Raw genomic sequence first — 16,788 nt, 5'->3', positions numbered from 1 at the left:
ATACCACTTTTAACATACTATATAATTCTCCTATTCATAATGGTTAGTGTTTACTGTCTATCTCCTATAGCCTATAAACTCCAAGATAGCAGAGATCGTGTTTTATTTAGTGATATATCACAAGTTCCTAGAATAGTGCTTTATTACATACACACTCAATAAGTATTTTAAAATAAATAGTTCAGTTGGATTACAAAGTCGAGAAAATCTCAACAAAGTAAGTCAAAGGACAAATAAATGGAAAATAGTAGAAAGGAAATGAGAAGACCTGTCTAAGACGTTTAAGAATCCACTTCCAAATAAAGTTCCCCAAAATAAAGTACAGACTATAGTCCACAGAACAGATTTAAATGGATGGTGCAGGGGTTGGAGACAGGGGAGTTAGGAGAATAGTTACTTTAATATTAAGATCCACATTTTAACCTATAATGGACACAGTGACAATTTTCATTCACTTTGATCAGAAACTCCACTTTTGGTAAGTACCTCAAGACAAACTATGTACCCATAAGATGTGTCAAGAATGCTCACAGCAGGGGAAGGATTCTTCTCCCTCACCTCAAAGCAAGGGAGAGAACTTCAGAAAGAACCACTTGGAGAATCTGATACGTGTACTCTGGAGTTTTTACCCTGAGTTTGACCCATGACTGAGAAATCTAAAGATGAAAGGCTGTGAATAAAGCGGTCTGTCCAGCAACAGAGAACAGAGATGGCTACATCAGGAAGAGATCTATCTCCACTGCCTTGGTGGTGGTGGGGCAGGAGGGATCTCCCAGGAACCCACATAAAGCACTCCCTAAGAAAAACAATCTGTTTTCAACACCCACAGAAGACAGAGAGCTCCAACACCAGGTCACCAGAGATCTTTCTTATGCCTTTCTGTCTTCCCAACCCTTTACCCATCTGTATCTGAGGGAGCCAGAGAGGGTCTAGTGAAGGGGAGAGCAGTAGAGAGGATCAGAGGATAAAGAGAAGCATAAAGGGAGGAGGTGAGTGGAAAGAAACAGACCATACATTTCTTCTCCACCGTAGGCTTCCATCTTGAAATAGACATGAGCTCAGAGAGGGAGGCAATTTAATTTTAAATAAAATTCAGACTATTTACTATTACACTGAATTAGGTATTGAATTTCTAAAATGACACTAGTCTTAGGAATAAAAACAACTGTTGTTGGTGCTGTTGAGTCAATTTTCGACTCATGTTATTGTGTGCTGTGGAGCCTATTCTGACTCACAGTGACCCTATACGATAGAGATGAATTGACCCATAGGGTCTCCTATACTGTAATCTTTACTGGAGAAGACTGCCAGATCTTTTTCCCACGAAGTGAGTGGTGGGTTCAAACTGCCGACCATTCAGTTAGCAAAGAGCTTAACCATTGCACCACCAGGGTTCCTTTTCAACTCATAGTGAAACAGAGTAGAACTGTCCCCATGAAGTTCTCTTGGCTGTAACTTTTTTTTTTTTTTTTTATTGTGCTTTAAGTGGAAGTTTACAAATCAAGTCAGTCTCTCACATAAAAAATTATATACACCTTGCTACATACTGCCAATTGCTCTCCCGCTAATAAGACAGTCTGCGCCCTCCCTCCACTCTCTCTTTTCGTGTCCATTTCGCCAGCTTCTAAACCCCTCTACCCTCTCATCTCCCTTCCAGGCAGGAGATGCCAACATAGTCTCAAGTGTCCACCTGATCCAAGATGCTAACTCCTCACCAACATCCTTCTCCAACCCATTGTCCAGTCTAATCCCTGCCTGAAGAGCTGGCTTTGGGAATGGTTCCTGTCCTGGGCCAACAGAAGGTCTGGGGGCCATGACCACCGGGGTCCTTCTAATCTCAATCAGACCATTAAGTCCAGTCTTTTTACGAGAATTTGAGGTCTGCATCCCACTGGTCTCCTTCTCCCTCAGGGGTTCTCTGTTGTGTTCCCTGTCAGAGCAGTCATCGGTTGCAGCCGGGCACCATCTAGCTCTTCTGGTTGCAGGCTGATATAGTCTCTGGTTTATGTGGCCCCTTCTGTCTCTTGGGCTAATAATTACCTTCTGTCTTTGGTATTCTTCATTCTCCTTTGATCCAGGTGGGTTGAGACCCATTGATGCATCTTAGATGGCTGCTTGCTAGCGCTTATGACCCCAGACGCCACTCTCCAAAGTGGGATGCAGAATGTTTTCTTAATAGATTTTATTATGCCAATTGACCTAGATGTCCCCTGAAACCATGGTCCCCAAACCCCTGCCCCTGCTACGCTGGCCTTCGAAGCATTCAGTTTATTCAGGAAACTTCTTTGCTTTTGGTTTAGTCCAGTTGTGCTGACCTCGCCTGTATTGTCTGTTGTCTTTCCCATCACCTAAAGTAGTTCTTATCTACTGTCTAATTAGTGGATACCCCTCTCCCACTTTCCCTCCCTTTCCCCCTCGTAACCATCAAAGAATATTTTCTTCTCTGTTTAAATTATTTATCAAGTTCTTATAATAGTGGTGTTATACAATATTTGTCCTTTTGCAACTGACTAATTTCACTCAGCACAATGCCTTCCAGATTCCCCCATGTTAAGAAATGATTCACAGATTCATCACTGTTTTTTATCATGTGTAGTATTCCACTGTGTGAATATACCATAATTTATTTATCCGTTCATCCATCGATGGGCACCTTGGTTGCTCCCATCTTTTTGCTATTGTAAACAGTGCTGCAATGAACATGGTGTGCATATATCTGTTCGTGTAAAGGCTCTTACGTCTCTAGGATATATTCCAAGGAGTGGGACTGCTGGATCGTATGGTAGTTCTATTTCTAGCTTTTTAAGGAAGCGCTAAATCGATTTCCAAAGTGGTTGTACCATTTTACATTCCCACCAGCAGTGTATAAGTGTTCCAATCTCTCCACGGCCTCACCAAGATTTATTGTTTTGTGTTTTTTGAGTTTTTTTTTTTTGTTATTGTTGGAGTGAGATGAAATCTCATTGTAGTTTTGATTTGCAGTTCTCTAATGGCTAATGATCGTGAGCATTTCCTCATGTATCTATTAGCTACCTGAATGTCTTCTTTAGTGAAGTGTCTGTTCATATCTTTTGCCCATTTTTTTAATTGGGTTATCTGACTTTTTGTAGTTGAGTTTTTGCAGTATCGTGTAGATTTTAGAGATCGGGTGCTGATCGGAAATGCCATAGCTAAAAACTTTTTCCCAGTCTGTAGGTAATCTTTTTACTGTTTCGGTGAAGTCTTTGGATGAGCATAGGTGTTTGATTTTTAGGAACTCCCAAGTATCTGGTTTCTCTTCTGCATTGTTAGCAATGTTTTGTATACCGTTTATGCCATGTATTAGGGCTCCTAACATTGTCCCTATTTTTCTTCCATGATCTTTATCATTTTAGATTTTATATTTAGGTCTTTGATCCATTTTGAGCTCATTTTTGTGCATGGAGTTAAGTATGGGTCCTGTTTCATTTTTTTGCAGATGGATATCTGGTTATGCCAGCACCATTTGTTAAAAAGACTGTCTTTTCCTCATTTAACTGTTTTGGGCCTTTGTCAAATATCAACTGCTTGTAAAAAAAAAAAAAAAAACCCAGATGGATTTACGTCTGGATTCTTAATTCTGTTCCATTGGTCTATGTATGTGTTGTTGTACCAGTACCAGGCTGTTTTGACTACTGTGGCAGTAAAAAAAAAAAAAGTGTGGCAGTAGTAGGTTCTAAAATCAGGTAGAGTAATGCCTTCCACTTTGTTCTTCTTTTTCAGTAATGCTTTACTTATCTGGGCCACTTTCCCTTCCATATGAAGTTGGTGACTTGTTTCTCCATCTTATTAAAGAATGTCATTGAAATTTGGATGGGAATTGCATTAAATGTATAGATCACTTTTGGTAGAATAGACATTTTTATAATGTTAAGTCTTCCTATCCATGAGCAAGGTATGTTTTTCCACTTATGTAGGTCTCTTTTGGTTTCTAGCACAAGTGCATTGTAGTTTCCTTTGTATAAGCCTTTTACATCTCTGCTAAGATTTATTCCCAAGTATTTTATCTTCTTGGGGGCTACTGTAAATAGTATCGATTTGGTGATTTCCTCTTTGATGTTCTTTTTGTTGGTGTAGAGGAATCCAACTGATTTTTGTATGTTTACCTTGTATCCCGATACTCTGCTGAACTCTTCTATTAGTTCCAGTAGTTTGCTTGAGGATTCCTTAGAGTTTTCTGTGTATGAGATCACGTCATCTGCAAATAGAGATACTTTTACTTCTTCCTTGCCAATGTGGATGCCCTTTATTTCTTTATCTAACCTAATTGCTCTGGCTAGGACTTCCAGCACAATGTTGAATAAAAGTGGTGATAAAGGGCATCCTTGACTGGTTCCCGATCTCAAAGGAAATGCTTTCAGGCTCTCTCCATTTAGGATGATGTTGGCTATTGGCCTTGTATAAATGCCTTTTATTATGTTGAGGAATTTTCCTTCTATTCCTATTTTGCTGAGACATTTTATCATGAATGAGTGTTGAACTTTGTCAAATGTCTTTTCTGCATCAATTGATAAAATCATGTGATTCTTGTCTTTTGGGTTTTTTTATATGATGGATTACATTAATTGTTTTTCTAATGTTGAACCATCCCTGCATACCTGGTATGAATCCCACTTGGTTATGGTGAATTATTTTTTTTGATGTGTTGTTGAATTCTACTGGCTAGAATTTTGTTGAGGATTTTTGCATCTAAGATCATGAGGGATATACGTTTGTCATTTTCTTTTTTTGTGGTGTCTTTACCCGGTTTGGGTATCAGGGATATGCTGGCTTCATAGAATGAGTTTGGGAATATTCCGTCCTTTTCTATGCTCTGAAATACCTTTAGTAGTAGTGGTGTTAACTTTTCTCCGAAAGTTTCGTAGAACTCTGCAGTGAAGCTGTCTGGGCCAGGGCTTTTTTTTTTTTTGTTGGGAGTTTTTTGATTACCTTTTCAATCTCTTCTTTTGTTATGGGTCTATTTAGTTGTTCTACCTCTGTTTGTGTTAGTTTAGGTAGGTAGTGTGTTTCTAAGAATTGATCCATTTCTTCTAGGTTTTCAAATTTGTTAGAATATAATTTTTTCATAGCAATCTGATATGATTCTTTTAATTTCAGTTGGGTCTGTTGTAATACCACCCATCTCATTTCTTATTTGGATTATTTGCTTCCTCTCCTGTTTTTCTTTTGTCAGTTTGGCCAACGGTTTATCAGTTTTGTTGAGTTTTTCAAAGAACCAGCTTTTGGTCTTGTTAATTCTTTCAATTGTTTTTCTGTTTTCTATTTCATTTAGTTCTGCTCTAATTTTTATTATTTGTTTGCTTCTGGTGCCTGAGGGTTTCTTTTGTTGCTCTCTTTCTATTTGTTCAAGTTGTAGGGATAATTCTTTGATTTTGGCCCTTTCTTCTTTTTGGATGTGTGCATTTATTGATATAAATTGGCCTCTAAGCACTGCTTTTGCTGTGTCCCAAAGGTTCTGATAGGAAATATTTTCATTCTCATTGGATTTTATGAATTTCTTTATTCCATCGTTAATGTCATTTATAATCCAGTCTTTTTTGAGCCGAGTATTAGTCAGTTTTCAAGTCTTTGATTTCTTTTCCCTGCTTTTTCTGTTATTGATTTCCACTTTTATGGCCTGCTGGTCAGAGAAGATGCTTTGCAATATTTCAGTGTTTTGGATTCTGCTAAGGCTTGCTTTATGACCTAATAAAATGTGGTCTATTCTAGAGAATGTTCCATGTGCACCAGAAAAGAAAGTACAGTTGGTTGCTGTTGGGTGGAGTGTTCTGTATATGTCTACGAGGTCAAGTTGGTTGATTGTGGCATTTAGATCTTCTGTGTCTTTACTGAGATGTCCTGTCCTTCACTGAAAGTGGTGTGTAGAAGTCTACTATCATTGTGGAGCTATGTCACTTTTCAATGCTGATAGAGTTTGTTTTATGTATCTTGCAGCCCTGTCATTGGGTGCATAAATATTTTTATGGTAATATCTTTTTGGTATATTGTCCCTTTAATCATTATATAGTGTCTTTCCTTATCCTTTATGATGGATTTAACTACAAAGTCTATTTTGTCAGAAATTAATATTGCCACTCCTTCTCTTTTTTGATTGTTGTTTGCTTGATATGTTTTTTTCCAGCCTTTCGGTTTTAGTTTGTTTGTGTCTCTATGTCTAAGGTGTGTCTCTTGTAGGCAATGTATAGAGGGATCGTGTTTTTTAATCCTTTCTGCCACTCTCTGTCTCTTTATTGGTGCATTTAGTCCATTTATACCTGCTAACCCTGCTCCCATCGAGTTGATTCCGACTCATAGTAACCCTGTAGGGCAGAGTAGAACTGCCCCATAGAGTTTCCAAGGAGTGCTTGGCGGATTCGAACTACTGACCTTTTGGTTAGCAGCCATAGCACTTAACCACTATGCCACTAGGGTTTCCAGTCCATTTATATTCAGCGTAATTATGGATAGGTATGAATTTAGTGCTATCATTTTGATGTCTTTTTTTTGTGTGTTGCTGACAGTTTCTTTTCCCACTTAATTTTATGTGCTGAGTAGATTATCTTTATATATTGTCTTTTCCTCACATTCGTTGTTGTTGATGAGTCTCTATTTTTTTCCTGTATTTTGTTTTGATGTGTAAGATAGTTTGTCTCCTTTGTGGTTACCTTATTATTTACCCCTACATTTCTACATTTAAACCTAACTTTTATTTCTTTGTATCACCTTATCTTCCTCTCCATATGGAAGATCTAAGACATTTCTTAGTCTCTCTTTATTGTTTTAATGTCTTCTTTTACGTAATAACATTGCTGTTACCATGTTTTGAGTGTTTTTTAAAATCTTGTGGGTTTTTTTTTTTTTTTTTCCCTGTCTGGGTTGATTTCTGATTGCTCTGCCTAGTGTTCTATTCTTGGGTTGATACTTGATATTACTGATTTTTTAACCAAAGAACTCCCTTTAGTATTTCTTGCAATTTTGGTTTGGTTTTTATGAATTCTCTTAACTTCTATTTATCTGGAAATGTCCTAATTTCACTTTCATATTTAAGAGAGAGTTTGTTGGATATACAATTCTTGGCAGGCAATTTCTTTCTTTCAATTTTTTAAATAAGTGATCCCATTGTCTTCTTGCCTGCATGGTTTCTGCCGAGTAGTCCGAGCTTATTCTTATTGGCTCTCCTATGTAGGTGACTTTTCGTTTATCCCTAGCTGCTCTTAAAATTCTCTGTTTATCTTTGGTTTTGGCAAAGTTGATTATGTCTTGGTGACTTTCTTTTAACATCTACCTTATGTGGAGTTTGATGAGCATCTTGGATAGATATGTTCTCATCTCTCACGATATCAGGGAAGTTTTCTGCCAACAAATCTTCAATAATTCTCTTTGTATTTTCTGTTATCCCTCCCTGTTCTGGTACTCCAATCACTCGTAGGTTATTTCTCTTGATAGAGTCCCACATGATTCTTAAAGTTTCTTCATTTTTTTAAATTCTTTTATCTGATTTTTCTTCAAAGCTATTAGTGCCAAGTGATTTATCTTCAAGTTCAGAAGTTCTGCCTTCCACTTGCTCAATTCTCCTCCTCTGACTTTCTATTGAGTTGTCTACTTCTGTGATTTTATTGTTAATCTTCTGGATTTCTGATTGCTGTCTGTCTATGGATTTTTCCAGCTTATTAAATTTTTCATTATGTTCCTGAATAACCTTTTTAATTTCTTCAATTACTTTATCTGTGTGTTCCTTGGCTTGTTCTGTGTATTGCCTCATTTCCTTCCTGATGTTTTGAAAGGTTCTGTATACTAATCTTTGTATTCTGCCTCTGGTAATTCCATCTTTCATCTAGAAGATCCCTTGATTCTTTGTTTTGAGAGTTTGTCAAGGTGATCATGGTCTGTTCCTTTATGTCACTTGATATTGACTGTTGTCTCCAGGCCATCTATAAGTTATCATATTAGTTTATTTTATGTTTGCTTACTATGTTGTAGCTTCTTGCTTTGTTTTGTTTTGGTATGCCCAAATGGGTTGCTTGAGTGAGCTAGTTTGATTATTTTTGCCTTTGGAGCTCTGATGTCCTGTCCCCAGATGGCTAGAGCTGTTACCGGGTATATCAGTCTAGGAGTCCATTCACTTTTCTTGTATGGATTCAGCTCAGGTGTCCAGGTAGCTGATCATCAAGTGTGCAGGACAGGCTCTACAGTCTTAGAGGGGCAGGGGTGATTGGTGTAGGTACCATTATCTGGTTGCAACAGGGAGTAACATTCTGAACAAGGCAGGGGGCTGAGGATCATCCCCCACATGTCTCTGAGGAAAGCATGTCCCTGATCCCTAGAGTGTACAGGTGGGTGGGTTCTGCAGATGGATCATGGGCACCCAATGTTTTTGGTTTTAAGGACTGGGAGGTACCAGTTATCCTTGGACCCCTGTTGCAGGTTGCTGGGTGACCCGAGTGGAGCTACCAGTACTTAGGCCCCTGATGTGGGTAGGTGAGGGTCCTGTTTAATAGGCAAAGCACCCACCTCTCTGCTGCACAGCTGAAATGATTGTAGTCTACTAACAAGAGCCTATTCTCCTGAAATAGGCCCACACAGGCCCATGCAGAGGGGAATGGTACTCAAAGTCCATTGACTGTTTATGCCTGGACAGGAGCCACTTCTGTCCTGAGCTCTTCTGGTTGGTGGAGCTGACAAATTATCTTTTCCTCCAATTGCAATTTTTTCCTTCTCTGAGGCCAGAAGGATGGCTCTAGGCACTCAACAGGGCCTATCTCAGGCCCAGGGAATTCAGCCACTGAAGCCAGCTTGGGGGCGGGGGCAGGGGCAGGGTAAAATATATGTAAGTACTTAGCTTTTGCTGAGAATGCTGTTCTTCTCTGGTTCTAGAGGTTTGAGTAGGCTGTGTGGCTGGCTGCTTCTCCCTGAGGAAACTGCGGCCAAACGCTAGTACCAGCCTGCCTCCACTGCTTCCGGGAATGGTGCCTGAGGGCTCCCCATGATTCAGGTCTGGTAACTCCTCTCCGCTTCTGAACCGTCTCTTCCTCCCCTTGCCCCTCAGTTCATTTTCTAAGCTTGCCTTTGATGCTCAGGTCTCCTAGCTTGTCATAAATATACTTGTTTCACTTGTTTCTTTTTTTGGGGGGAGGCGTCTTTGTTGTAAAGAGGGCTCACTGAAAGCGTCTGTCTATTCCGCCATCTTGGCTCTGCCTCTTGGCTGTAAGCTTTATGGAAGCAGATCTCCAGTCTTTCTCCCACAGAGCCACTGATTGGGTTCAAACCACCAACCTTTCAGTTAGCAAACTAGCAAGCATTTAACCATTGCACTACCAAGGCTCCTTAAAAGTAACTTACTCACTGCCATCAAGTCAATTCTGACTCATAGTGACCCTATACAAGTAACTACTGGACTCTAAAAGTAAGCAAAAAAAGTACAGAGCCTGCCCACGATTTCATCCAATGGTCAGAGAAGAGTCCAGAGAATAGATTAAAAGATGGTATGGAAATTGGGAAGAAAGGGATTAGGAGAATAAAGTCTCTTGATTACTGGTCTCTATTAAGTTCCACTTTTTAACCTATAATGGACAAAGTGAAGATTTTCATTCACTTTGATCTGGAAATTCTGCTGCTAGGTAAATACCCCAAGACAAACTATAGCACATGGACTCAATAAGAATGCTCATTGCAGCATAGTTTATAATAGCAAAAAATAAGAAAACAAGGGACTAGATAAACTGTGGATGAACAATAGAAGGCTACAGAGTAGGCAAAATGAATGAACTAGCACTACAAGGAGACAGTCAAGTAGTGCTACAAGTAAATACATTTCAGAGATGTATTGTTGAGTAACGAAAGCATCTGTTAGGAGGATATGTATTCTATGACCTCACCCCAGAGAAGGAGGAGTGACTGAGTCTAAATATTGATTCTGCCTGGTTCAACTCCTTCTTCTATGGATCATGTAGCCTGCAGAGGGCACACAGCCTGGTCTGTTCCCCACATCATACATTTCACAGGGCAGACTGGCTCAGCTGGGAGGCCTGTCAGGTCCCGGTGGCCTGGGACTTGATGCGTTAGTCTATTTAACTCTAGGGTTCACTATTAGGAAGTCCACTTCCCGGAAGACAGATGCCATACCTTCCAATCAACTTTGAAAATAATAAAGGAAAAACTTTGGTCTCCCACCTGTAGGCTCTTTTGTTTTATTTCTCAACTGGTTTAAAATTGGAAGGAAATAGAGGTGTAATTTACTGAGCTTCCTCAAATACTCTAAAATTGGAATAGCCATAATTATGTATTTAGGGATCTATTACCAACTTCAAAGTTTTAAAATATACTAGGATTCACATCTGATTCTTTCTCTAAAATTTGTCCTTTTATTACACATTGTGATAGTCATCTTGTGCTTAATTGCAGCCAATTACTATATAACCCCCCCCCCAAAAAAAATTACTATCTAAGACAGGATAATTTTCACTTATATGGAACTAAGTTTATATTTTTTATAAAAGCAACTAAGATCACATACATAAAAATGACCTTACAATTAAATTTTTTAATAAAACTTTTACACAGCTGCACAGCTGCAAGCACTTCTTTAATGATCTCTTAGAGCAGTCTAACTTTTTATGAACTAGATTTCAACATTTTTGATGACTATTAGAGGAAGCTAGGAAGCACTTCAGACTCAGAACATAACAGCTATAATAGAAATAAAGACAATTTAACAATTAGGTGCATAAGCCACCATCCCTATTTACTCTTTTGTATGAACTACTTGAGGGCAGCGGGTTGATGGGTAAACATAACTTTATTATTGAATCAATATATCTTATCCTGTCCATGTGATAAATTCTCTTTTTAGAATTAGAAATTTAGTGAAAGTACACATAAAAATAGACATGCCAATAACAATTAAGTATATATTCAAGGATACATGTGCCTTTATATTTTTAATGTTTCATTTTTGGGTAGCCTAGCTATGGAACCTTGGTGGCACTGTGGTTAAGAGCTTGGCTGCTAACATAAAGGTCGGCAGTTCAAATTCACCAGTCATTCCTTAGAAACCCTATGGGGCAGTTCTACTCTGTCCTTTAGGGTTGCTATGAGTTGGAATTGACATGATGGCAATGTTCTTTGTTTGGGGGGTGGAAGGGTAATATAACTATTAGCAGCATAGAATAATTCAGTGTGACCTGCCTACCTGTGGTTAGTGACTAAGGATAAAATATTATTTTGAAAGTCTAAAAATGGGAAAAGGGCAGAGAATTTGAATCAGGCTATGCAAACTATCAAAGCAGGAGACTTTGACATTTGATTTTTGAAAGGATCCTCCTACCTCATCCTGATATTTTTCCACAACCGTTTTTGTAGTTTGTGGGTAGGGATATAGGGTACAGAGTTAAAGGAATAGGGAAGCGGTTGTCACTATGGAAAATTATACATGATTACATCTGTGTTTTAGAAAGCTATTTCTGGAGGCTATGCAGAGAAATGATTGGACGAAGAATTGACTAGAACAGGGGGAAATGGTTTGGGGGTCATTATAATAGGATGGCTGATAGAGAATAAAGACTGCAAACTGACGAGCACTGAGCAGTGAGTATGAAGAGACAAAATGGAGGCAGTAAAAATATGCTTCTTTTTTGACAACTTGTTCAGGAAGTATCATTCATTCATTCACTCCTTCGTCCAGTGCATATTTGAGAACCTGCAAACATGCTAGCATGTTGCTATAAGATTGATGCCGAAGACAAGCAGGTCCCTCTAGTTATGGAGATCACATCCTGGGGGCAGAAAGAAATTACATATACATGTATACGGAGTGGTGATTGCCAAGAAGAAAATGAGATAATGAAACAGAGAGTGACTATGCAGGGGAGAGTGGAGCAGAGGCAGGGCTACTTTTGCTAGGATAGACAGAAAACATCTCTATGAGATACTGGCAGCTATTCTGAGACCTAAAAAATGAGAAGGAGAAGGGCACGTAAGGCAAAAGGAAATGCAGAGACCCTGAGATGACAGCAAGCTTGGCCTGTTGAAAGGAGACCATTGTGATTGCACATGTGGAAAAGGGAGAGAGTGGTTGGAGAGGAGCTTGGAGTGGTAGGCAAGGCCAGATCATATAGGGCTCCGCAGACCTTAGAAACCTGTGATCCGTTGCTGTCGAGTCAATTCTGACTCGTAGCGACTTTATAGAACAGGGTAGAACTGCCCCATGGGGTTTCCAAGGAGTGACTCATGGATTTGAACTGCCAACCTTTTGGTTAGCAGCTGAGCTCTTAACCACTGCACAACCGGGGCTCCTGACCTTGATAAAGAGCTTCAGTTTTATTCTGAGCACACTGTGAAAGCACTGAAAGACTATCAGGATAGAGAGATTATCCGATATCCAATCTACGTTTTTAAAGACCAAAGGAGGCTTTGGTCTTACCACCAGCACTGGCTGTAAAAACCCAGCCAGATTCAGATTTTTGGCATCCTCAAGCATTGAATATGTTGTGGTCTTCTGAAATTCATGTGTAAATATATATTTACCACATAAATATAGACATTCAATAAACTTCTGATTTTTCCATCAGGAGATTTTTCAAAGTTCTAAATATTAGAACAATTCCAAAATGCTCCCCCATTTTTTGGCATCCCTTCTTTTCTGGTGTCCTAAGTGAATACTTAGTCCCTAGTGGGTCCTTGGAAACTCTATGGGGCAGTTCTACTCTGTCCTACAGGGTTGCTATGAGTCAGAATCGACTTGACGACAACGGGTTTGGATTTTTTGTTAGTGGGTAATCGGAAGTCCCTGGGTGGTACAGTACACACAGTTAACATACTCAGCTGCTAGATTAATGCTCTTGACTGTAAAGGCTGCTAAGTGGAAGGTCAGAAGTTCAAGTCCACCTAGAAGCCCTTCAGAAGACAGGCCCGGACAAGCTACATCTGAAAAATCAGCCATTGCAAACCTTAGGGAGCACAATTTACCCCGACACGCTCGGGCTTCCCGTGAGAGGAAGCTAGGAAGCACTTCAGACTCAGAACATAACAGCTATAATAGAAATTTTATAAAACCAAAACCACTAAGTCAAAACTTAGACTCTAGTGAGTAATCGAGCCTTTACCTGGACTGTCCACTGATAAGGTTGCTTGAAGCACTGGAGACTACTGTGAGCTGGGTCTGTAGGTAAGCTACCACTTTAGAGCTTTACTTATGGAAAGACTAGTAGGGAATTAGAAAATAAGTTAGTTCAGGTCTATCCTCAAACCCTCATGGGATCACAGCATTTCCTAATGAGGGAGCATCATCCCAGCCAGGTTTGGAGCTTCTTAGGGGCAGCTCTGCAGCTCCACCTTTACATCCACTGCCTTAAAACCCTTCGTAGTTATAACAATCCATCTTAACAAGTAACTAAATTAACTGTAGGAAATAGAAATGTAATCCATACTAATCAAGAACAAATCTTGAAAGAACAATACTAAAAACAGTATTTTATATATATATATATATATATATATATATATATATAAAGCACATAGGCAGCAGTCAAATTAATAGTTGTTGAATGCATGAACGAATGTGCTATCCTGGTTTAAAAAGTTTATACATATAAAGGAATACGATTAGTCTTTTTCTTCTGTTAGAAGTTGGTTGTTACTGGGGAAGCCAGCACAACCTGTACAAGGCAAGGTCATGGTAGCTCCATAAACATATCCAGACTCCCCGAGGGACAGAATTGCTTGGCTGAGGGTGGTAGGGACCATTGTCTTGGGGAACATCTAGCTCAATTGGCATAAAATAGTTTATAAAGAAAATATTCTACATTCTACTTTGGTGTGTAGTATCAGAGGTCTTAAAAGCCTATGAGAGGTCATCTAGGATACTCCACTGGTCTCACCCCTTCCGGAGCAAGGAATAATGAAGAAAACTAAAGATACAAGGGAAAGATTAGTCCAAAGGACAAATGGACCACATCTACCACGGCTTCCACCAGACTGAGTCCACTACAACTAGATGGTGCCCAGCTATCACCACTGACTGCTTTGATAGGGATCACAATAGAGGGTCCCAGACAGACCTGGAAAAAAAAATATAGAACAAAATTCTAACTCAAAAAGAAAGACCAGATTTGCTGGCCTGACAGAGACTGGAGAAACCCTGAGAGTATGGCCTCTGGACACTCTTTCAGTTCAGTAATGAGGTCACTCCTGAGGTTCATCCTCCAGCCAAGGATGGAACAGCCCCATGGAACAAAACAAGACTAAAGAGGCGCACCAGCCCTGGGGAGAGTGTTGACATGCGGAGTTGTTAACCAATGTCATACAATAATGTGTGTACTGTTTGATGAGAAACTAGTTTGTTCTGTAAACCTTCATCTAAAGTACAATAAAAAGGGAAAAAAAAGTTGATTATTGTTTTTGTTAGTTGCCGTTGAGTCGATTCCAACTCATGGCGACCCCATGTGTTATACAGTAGAACTGCTCCATAGGGTTTTCTGGGCTGTAATCTTAACAGAAGCAGATAACCTGGCCTTTCCTTCCACAGTACTGCTGGGTGGGTTTGAACAGCCAACCTTTAGTTACCAGTTGAGAGAAAACCATTCGCGCCACCTAAGGACCTTCAGAACTTGGTTAGAGCTTGTTTTTTTTTCTTTTTAATTTGTTCCAATTCCAGAGCTAAAGGATACATCTCTTATGCAGCTGTAAATTATTTTATGTAGACCATTACTAAATAGTGATATCTTAATCTCATCAGGGATAGAGAATAGAATGCAGATTGTTTGTTCTCTCATGACATAAGCCCTTTATTCTCTTGTCCTGTAGTTCTGCAATACCAGAAAAGCTTGAGAGAAACTCATGTGTAGATGCATGATGTTTGGTCTTTTCCAGGGAAATGAACTTACTTAGCTAGTTTAATATTCCTTGGTGAACTATTAATGATATGTTGTTTCTCAGAGATTTTTTTTCTAGCTCCGTGGACATTCCCTCTCAGTGACATTAAGAAAAATAAAATATTAAAAGAAAAATAACACAGTTGAATAGTGGGAAAATGTTCTAGTAGCATAATGCTGGAACAAGCAAGTATTATAATCAAATATCATATAACATACTTTCTCAGGCAAGAATTCATTCAATATTTATTTGGAGGTTAGTGTGTAAGGTATCATGATAGGCACTGGAGATACAAACTTGAAGGGGACACTCTTTGTCCTCAAGCATTTCAGTCCTTTCTTAAACCATCCCAGATGGAGTCCATTCTGTTTTTGAAGACTTGCATTCATTTACTAATTAATTAAACAAAGACTTATTAAGTATCTACCAAATGCCAATTTTCCAACTATATCCTGGGGATATAGTGGCAAATAAGACGAAATCCTTAATGTCAGGGAGCTCACAGCCTCCTACAGTTCCCTATGGGAGAACCTAAAAAAACCCATTGCCATTGAGTCGATTCCGACTCATAGCGACCCTACGGGAGAGTTCATGAATTAAAATACCCTTGTACTTTGGGACTAGTTAAACAGGCTATGTGAAGGGAAAGAAACTATAACTTCTTTTGAAGTGGTATTTGCCAGGGCAGGGGCGGATTATCCAATAGGCAAGGTAAGCACAGTGCTTACCTTGTTTACCAGATCATCTGTAGTGAACACAATTTCATGTTTTTCACCACATCAAAGATTCTGCTTCTAGGTATGGCTGGCATCTCTCTCTCTCCCAACCCCATAGCACCTTCCGACAGAATCAAAGCCTCTTTTCGAATTTACAATCCCTGATAGGTATGGATGATACAGTAAGTGAGGTAAGCACGGGCTCGCTTGCGCTTACTTACTAATCTGCACTGAACAATTTCACATGTTTTTGTGATGAAATTGTTTACTACAGATTAGTAAGTAGACACAAGTAAGACCGTGCTTACCTTGCTTACTGAGTAATCTGCCCCTGTGTTGAGCACACTTTTGCAGGAGCAACCCTAAACCTCCTTTCTAAAGTAGCTTCCCCACTCCACCTCTGCTTACCTTGCTTTATTTTTCTTTATTTACTAATAGCCATCTGACATTGTTCATCACTCTATCCCTAGCTCCCAGAAATAACTGGCTAGAGTAGGTTTTTCATAAGTAGTTACTGCCTGAATGAACCTAAAACCAAACCAAACCAAACCCAGTGCCATCGAGTTGATCCCAGCTCATAGCAACCCTATAGGACAGAGTAGAACTCCCCCATAGAGTTTCCAAGGAGCACCTGGTGGATTCGAACTGTCAACCCTTTGGTTAGCAGCTGTAGCACTTAACCACTACACCACCAGGGTTTCCTGAATGAACCTAAAAGGTAGGAATTTTTGTTTTACAAATGACACCAAGGCAGAAAGCTTAAATGACATGCTCATGATTATACAACTCTTAAGTCATAAGTATTATAAAGATTAGAAGTGTGGTACAAACCGCTAACACTCTTGACTCCTGACTGAAAGGTTGGAGGTTTGAGTCTACCCAGAGGTATCTTAGAAGAAAGGACTGGTGATCTACTTCCAAATAATCAGCAACTGAATGCCCTATGGAGCACAGTTCTACTCTGACACACATGGGGTCACCATGAGTTGGAGCTGACTAGATGGCAACTGGCCACGGCAAAGCCCATGCTCTTTCCACAATCAGTCCTTTAAATGCATATTTCTTTACAGCAGTATTAATCTGTCCTCTTTTGTTAAACATCACTATGTGAAAGACAGTCAGTGTTACAAAGAAGTTTCAGCCTTCAAGAGCCTGAAAGTGTAGCTAGAATGAAAAGAAATATCTGGAAATCAAGCTAAAAGTGTAA

The sequence above is a fragment of the Elephas maximus genome, chromosome 1, assembly GCF_024166365.1.
Source record: "Elephas maximus indicus isolate mEleMax1 chromosome 1, mEleMax1 primary haplotype, whole genome shotgun sequence".
NCBI lineage: Eukaryota > Metazoa > Chordata > Mammalia > Proboscidea > Elephantidae > Elephas > Elephas maximus.
The sequence above is the reverse complement of the archived record's forward strand: the minus strand, read 5'-3'. Positions refer to the sequence as shown.